This window comes from Callithrix jacchus, chromosome 10, assembly GCF_049354715.1.
Source record: "Callithrix jacchus isolate 240 chromosome 10, calJac240_pri, whole genome shotgun sequence".
Taxonomy (NCBI): Eukaryota; Metazoa; Chordata; class Mammalia; order Primates; family Cebidae; genus Callithrix; species Callithrix jacchus.
In genome coordinates, this window is record NC_133511.1 from 99389947 (window position 1) to 99396111 (window position 6165).

General features: G+C 43.2%; 1 long non-coding RNA gene across 1 annotated transcript; it reads right to left on the minus strand.

Annotated features, from left to right (window-relative positions):
- Nucleotides 1–1949: 1949 nt before the first annotated feature.
- LOC118145647 (uncharacterized) lies at nt 1950–4479 on the minus strand. Its single transcript, XR_004730934.3, has 3 exons — nt 4298–4479; nt 3876–4022; nt 1950–2970 (listed from the first exon to the last, which is right to left on the minus strand). It is a non-coding gene; the product is annotated as an uncharacterized LOC118145647 (long non-coding RNA).
- Between the last annotated feature and the right edge of the window lie 1686 nt (nt 4480–6165).

Consider the following 6165-nt stretch of genomic DNA (forward strand, 5'->3'; position numbering starts at 1 on the left):
TAAATTAAACACTTTAACTATGTGCAGTTTACTATACATTCCTTATATGTCAATAAGTCTATTTTTTAAGGATCAAATTGTTTTGTTTTGTTTTGTTTTTTTGAGATGGAGTCTCCCTCTGTCATCCAGGCTGGAGTACAGTGATGCAATCTCAGCTCACTGCAACCTCCGCCTCGCTTGTTCAAGTGATTCTCTTGCCTTAGCCTCCCAAGTAGCTGGGATTACAGGTGCCCACCACCATGCCCAGCTAACTTTTTTGTATCTTTAGCAGAAACGGGGTTTCACTACGTTGGCCAAGCTGGCTTTGAACTCCTGACCTTGTGATCTGCCCACCTTGGCCTCCCAAAGTGGTGGGATTACAGGCATGAGCCACTGCACCCAGCCTTAAGGATCAAATTTTTAAAAGTAAAAGAAACTTTATGCTTTTAAAAATTTCTTCATTTGTCAACTTTAGTGAAAATAAACATTTTCACTGGACATAATGGCTCACACCTGTAATACCAGTGCTTTGGGAGGCCAAGAAGAGAGGATCACTTGAGGCCAGGGAGTTCAAGACCAGCCTGGGTAACATAGCAAGACCTCATCTCTACAAAAAATATTTTTTAAAGATCAGTCAAGCATGATGGCACTCACCTGAGGTCTTGACTACTCGGGAGGCTGAGGCAGAAGGCTCACTGGAGCCCAGGAGTTGGGGGCTGCAGTGAGCTATGATCACACCACTGCACTCTAGCCTGGATGACAGAGAGACCCTGTCTTAGGAAAAAAAATGTTAACTTCTAGTTGTTATACATGAGAGGGGAAAAAAAACAGTAAAAGAGTGTGTATGTATATATGACATATATATATGTATATATTGTGTGTCTGTATACACACACAATTATATGTCTTCTAATAAGGTTTCATCCTTTAATTATTAAACACTGAAATCAAATAGGCTAGATTTAAAACATCCCACAAAGTAACAAAATGTTAAAGCATAAGATCCCATGTATTTCTGATTCCTATATAATTTGAGATACTTAAACTTCAAAAATTTAAGTAGTAATACTGTCATTTGTTTAAGTTTTGTGCAACTGGTACTTGAGATGCTGTTAATTTCCTTTTGGATGCTTTGCCTACAACTAAAGTATGCTGTCACCAGCGGGCAATTATAACTCAGTTACAGCCACACAGTATAAATGGCAGATCTTCCCCCTCAAGTGTGGTTAACTCAGAAAAAGTGACAGAAATGAGTATTCAATTTTTTTTTTTTTTCTGAGACAGAGTTTTGCTCTTGTTGCCTAGGCTGGAGTACAATGGTGCAACCTCGGTTCACCACAACCTCCCAGGTTCAAGCGATTATCCTGCCTCAGCCTTCCAAGTAGCTGGGATTACAGGTGCCCACCACCACACCCAGTTAATTTTTGTACTTTTAGTAGAAATCAGGTTTCGCCATGTTGGCCAGGCTGGTTTCAAACTTCTGACCTCAGGTGATTCACACGCCTTGGACTCCCAAAGTTCTGGGATTACAGGCATCAGTCACCGTGCCTGGCCATGCCATTTTAAATGGAAAGAATTAAAATGTGGTAAGAATTCTAGAATGCCTAATTGTTATGTCTGTTAGTGCTCTGCTTTTAGGAAGCAAGCACCGCAACTCAAACAGAGGGCATGAGAAAAGTGTGTCAGAGAAGCTAAAAACAAAAGTCCCTTGTTCGGGAGAAATCTGCGGATTTGACATAATTAGCAGAAGACCAGGTTAATTTATGTAATAGCATATACACATTCTTCATTAAAAATGCAAAATGCGTCCTGTTTCCAGGACTCTAAACCAGTGCATAACCAGTTAAAGTTAAGGGTAGGGTCATATGCCATCAGGCTTTCCTTGTCTAACATCTGAAATTGACTTTAAATTCTAAAGTTGACTTTTACTTGTTTTACAGGCAGTGAGTTTTTTGTTTTTTAGACCAAGTCTCACGCTATCATCCAGGAAGGAGTGCAGTGGTGCATATTGGCTCACCTCCACCTCCACCTCTTGGGTTCAAATGATTCTTGTGCCTCAGTCTCCCAAGTAACTGGGATTATATGGGCACCACGATGCCCAGTTAATTTTTGTATTTTTAATAGAGACAGGGTTTAGGGTTTTGCCATGTTGGCCAGGCTGGACTCCAACTTCTAACCTCAGGTGATCCACCTGCTTTGACCTCCCAAAGTGCTGGGATTACAGATGTGAGCCACCATGCCCAGTCTCAGGAAGTGAGTTTTCAAAGTTGAGTTTCGTGCACATGGTGACTCAGCTTTTGTGGGGATACGTTGACAATTTCAGCTATATTCAAATTCATTGAAGAGCCCCTTCATTCTGGAATAGTTTGAAAACTTAAACTCTAGGGATCAGTGACCATCCCTGTCTCATCTTCTTGTCATCATATGAATAGCAGTGGAGAATGAGATCAGAACACCAGCTAGGAAAAAAAGTGTGCTTGAATATGGCAAGGAGGAGAAACTCTATGAAATTATGTTATTTGGGATGGTAGACGGGAACTCCTGGGCTGGAGGCCAGGATAAAGTGTTTTTGGTGGGCATTTCCTCTCCTGGTAACAGCCCCAGTTTTGATTTGAGAGAAGGACCCTTCCCCCATGGTCAGTCATGTGATTAGGTGTAACTGACCCCTGTTCTAATCCTAGGATGGGCTGTAATTGGCTTAAGCCAGTTACTATACACTAGCCCCCTCACCATGGTCTTTCCAAAATAAGCATACAATGCAATCCAAGACAACAAGATAGAAGGAGATATTGGGACCTCTGACGGGGTGGGAGTTCCACAAGATGCTCTCTTCCCTGAAGAGTAGACACTCTTCCGGACTAGAAGGATGACCTGGTTGGCAACCATTTTATTACCAAGAATGGGGTGCCTGGAGCTGACAATAACACCAGTAGAGCAGAGAGCAGAGAAAAAATATGGAGAGAAACAAGTCCTTCATTGAAATCACTTGAGCTGTTGAACCAAATTATGCATAAAGTCAGATTTCACTGTACTTTCAGTTAAATAAACCCATTATTCCCCTCTTGTTTTGAATGAATTTTCTATATCTTGAAATATAAGGAGTCCTGACTAATCAGTGACCATTTTACAAGAGTTGTGGACAGTGCTAAATATGGCCCAAGATAAAAATGATTAAAATGGTAAATTTCACCACAATTTTGAAAAACTCAGCAATGTCTGGCAATTAAAAAAAAAGATGCCCAAGTTTATGAGTCTGGAACTTCTGAGTATCCCTGAGGTACCTGAAAAGGTCACACAGTTATTCAAAATCCACCTTTGCTGTAGGCCTCCGGGAAGATGTTTTCCTGCAGGTCTATACAGGCATCCCACCTTGATGGCAGTGTCATCCTTTTTTTATTTTTTCTGTTTGAGACAGAGTCTTGCTCTGTCACCAGGCGCCAGGCACAATCTCAGCTCACTGCAATCTCCACCTCCTGGGTTCAAGCAATTCTCCTGCCTCAGCCTCCTAAGTAGCTGGGCCTATAGGCACGTGCCACCATGCCCAGCTAATTTTTGTATTTTTTAGTAGAGACGGAGTTTCACCGTGTTGGCCAGGATGGTCTCGATCTCTTGACCTTGCGATCCGCCCGCCTCGGTCTCCCAAAGTGCTGGGATTACAGGCGTGAGCCACCACTCCCAGCCCCTTTTTATTATTATTATTTCTGGACCATTTGGGCTCCATTTAAAAAAGAAAGAGAGAGAGAGATCTAACTCTCAACTGGGTGCTTATGCTGTACCGGGTACTTTGCTGAGTAATTTCTGTGTATCATCTAATTTTCTTTTACTAGCCACCGCTCTTATGATCATCTTAGTTTATAGATGGAAACATTGAGAATTAGAGGAGTTAAGAAACTTACTCGTGCTCACACAGCTGCCCACAGACAGGGCTAGGACTTAAACTCTTTCAGGGCCATGTTGAAAGTTAGTTATCAGTGGAGGAAGCTAGAGAGGCTGGTCCAAAGTCTCTGAGGCATAGAGAAGCTCTAGTCAATGTTTTCTCCTCTCTAGGCAACAAAAACAGAAAAACAAATACTGGTTAGCAGCACACTTACTTCCATGTCAAGTATATGAAACCCCAGGATCATTTATTTCTGTTAGAGATTTCCCAACAAGTTCTGCTTTGGGAGGAAATGGTCTGAAATTTCCTCTGCTTTTGTTTCTCTTGGACTGTCACTGTATGTGCTGGACTGTGATCAGCTGTGCGGAGGGAAGACAGGGCGGGACAGGCCAAGAGCTGGTAAAGGAGACAGAGGGACTTGAGGGCTCCTGAAAGACCTACAAAGGCTGTGGGTTTACGGAGCTGAATCTGAGATGTGACGTAAGCTGGGCTCCAGGTAGATGAACTGGAGGTGCCCAAATCCTAAAATGGGCATCATGTAGCAGAGAATGGGTAAAGACTGCTGTCCAGATCTCCAAAGCTGCCAAGAATGCACTATCAGAACGTCCAGGCTGGGCTCCATCTTCAATCTAGGAAAAAGAGCAAGAAGGAACTGTTGGAATTGTGGTAACCCTGGGCACAAAGGAATGTCATTAGCACCTACTATTTGATCATTTGGTGTCAGGCACCATGCAAGCTTTATTTGCATTCTCTCATGTAATCATTCTCCATGAGTTAGGTATAAGTGAGAAAGGTGACATTTAAAAAGACAGTTAAGGCTGGGTGCGGTGGCTCACACCTGTAATCCCAGCACTTTGGGAAGCTGGGGAGGGAGGATCAATTGAGCTCAGGAGATCAAAACCAGCCTGGGAAACATGGAAAAACCCCATTTCTACAGATCATACAAAAATTAGCCGAGCGTGGTGGCTTGTGCCTGTAGTCCCAGCTACTTGGCAGGCTGAGGCAGAAGGATCGCTTGAGCCCTGGAGTTTGAGGCCGCAGTGAGCCATGTTCATGCCAATGCACTCCATACCAATGGGTGATAAAGTGAGGCCCTGTCTCAAAAAAAAAAAGAAAAGAAAAGAAAAACAACGGTTAACTCAGCAAGATCTCCCTAGGCTGTCTAACTAAAGACAACTGGTCTCCCTAGGTAAGGAACTGAGATAAGACCTTGAGGCTGGGAATAGCATCTTGCCTTGTTGGTCTAGGGACAGATATTAGAGAGTATTCTGGTTTTTAAGCTGATCGGAATAAGTTAGACTCTGGAGGGCCTAGTCATTGCAAGAGCAGAATTGATTTTCTGAGTTGCCATAACTTTCATAACATGGTCAGAAAGGAATTGCTGAGTTGTATCATAGCCAATTATTGTAAATAATAATGGCTTTGAAAAAGTTTCATCTCTTGCATCATATGTAGACACATTTATTCGACAAACATTTACTGATTTCCTATTTGTGTTGGGCACTGTTTTAGGAGCTAGGAGTATAAAAATAAACAGGAGACAGCCCCTGTCTTCAAGGAGCTTATAGTCTATTGGAGAAAATAAAATATTATGTGCTAACTGCTAAAATAGAGGTCTGTGAAAAACTCTGCGAAAGAAGCTCCACAAAGATAATGGAGTTGAGTCTTGAAGGATAAGTAGGAATTATTTAAGAACATTACAGGAGCTGGGCTCTGTGGCTCATGCCTGTAATCCCAGCACTTTGGGAGACTGGGTTGGGTGGATCCCCTGAGATCAGGAGTTTGAGACTAGCCTGACCAACATGGTGAAACCCCATCTCTACTAAAAATTAGCCGGGTGTGGTGGCACTTGGCTGTAATCCCAGCTACTTGGGAGGCTGAGGCAGGAGAATCATTTTAATCCAGCAGGCAAAAGTTGCAGTGAGCCAAGATGGTGACATTGCACTCCAGCCTGGGCAACAAAAGAGAAACTCCATCTAAAAAAGAAAAGGAAAAAAAAGTCGGAGGGTGGGGCGGGGGGCCAGGTGCAGTTGCTCACACCTGTAATCCCAGTACTTTGGGAGGATGAGGCGGGACGGTCACGAGGTCAGGAGTTCGAGACCAGCCTGGCCAACATGGTGAAACCCTGTCTCAACTAAAAGTACAAAAAATAGCCAGGCATGGTGGCTCATGTCTGTAGTCGCAGCTACTCTGGAGGCTGAGGTAGAATTGCTTGAACCTGGGAGGCAGAGGTTGCAGTGAGCTGAGATCATGCCACTGCACTCTAACCTGGGTGACTGAGTGAGACTCCATCTCAAAAAAAGTAAAAA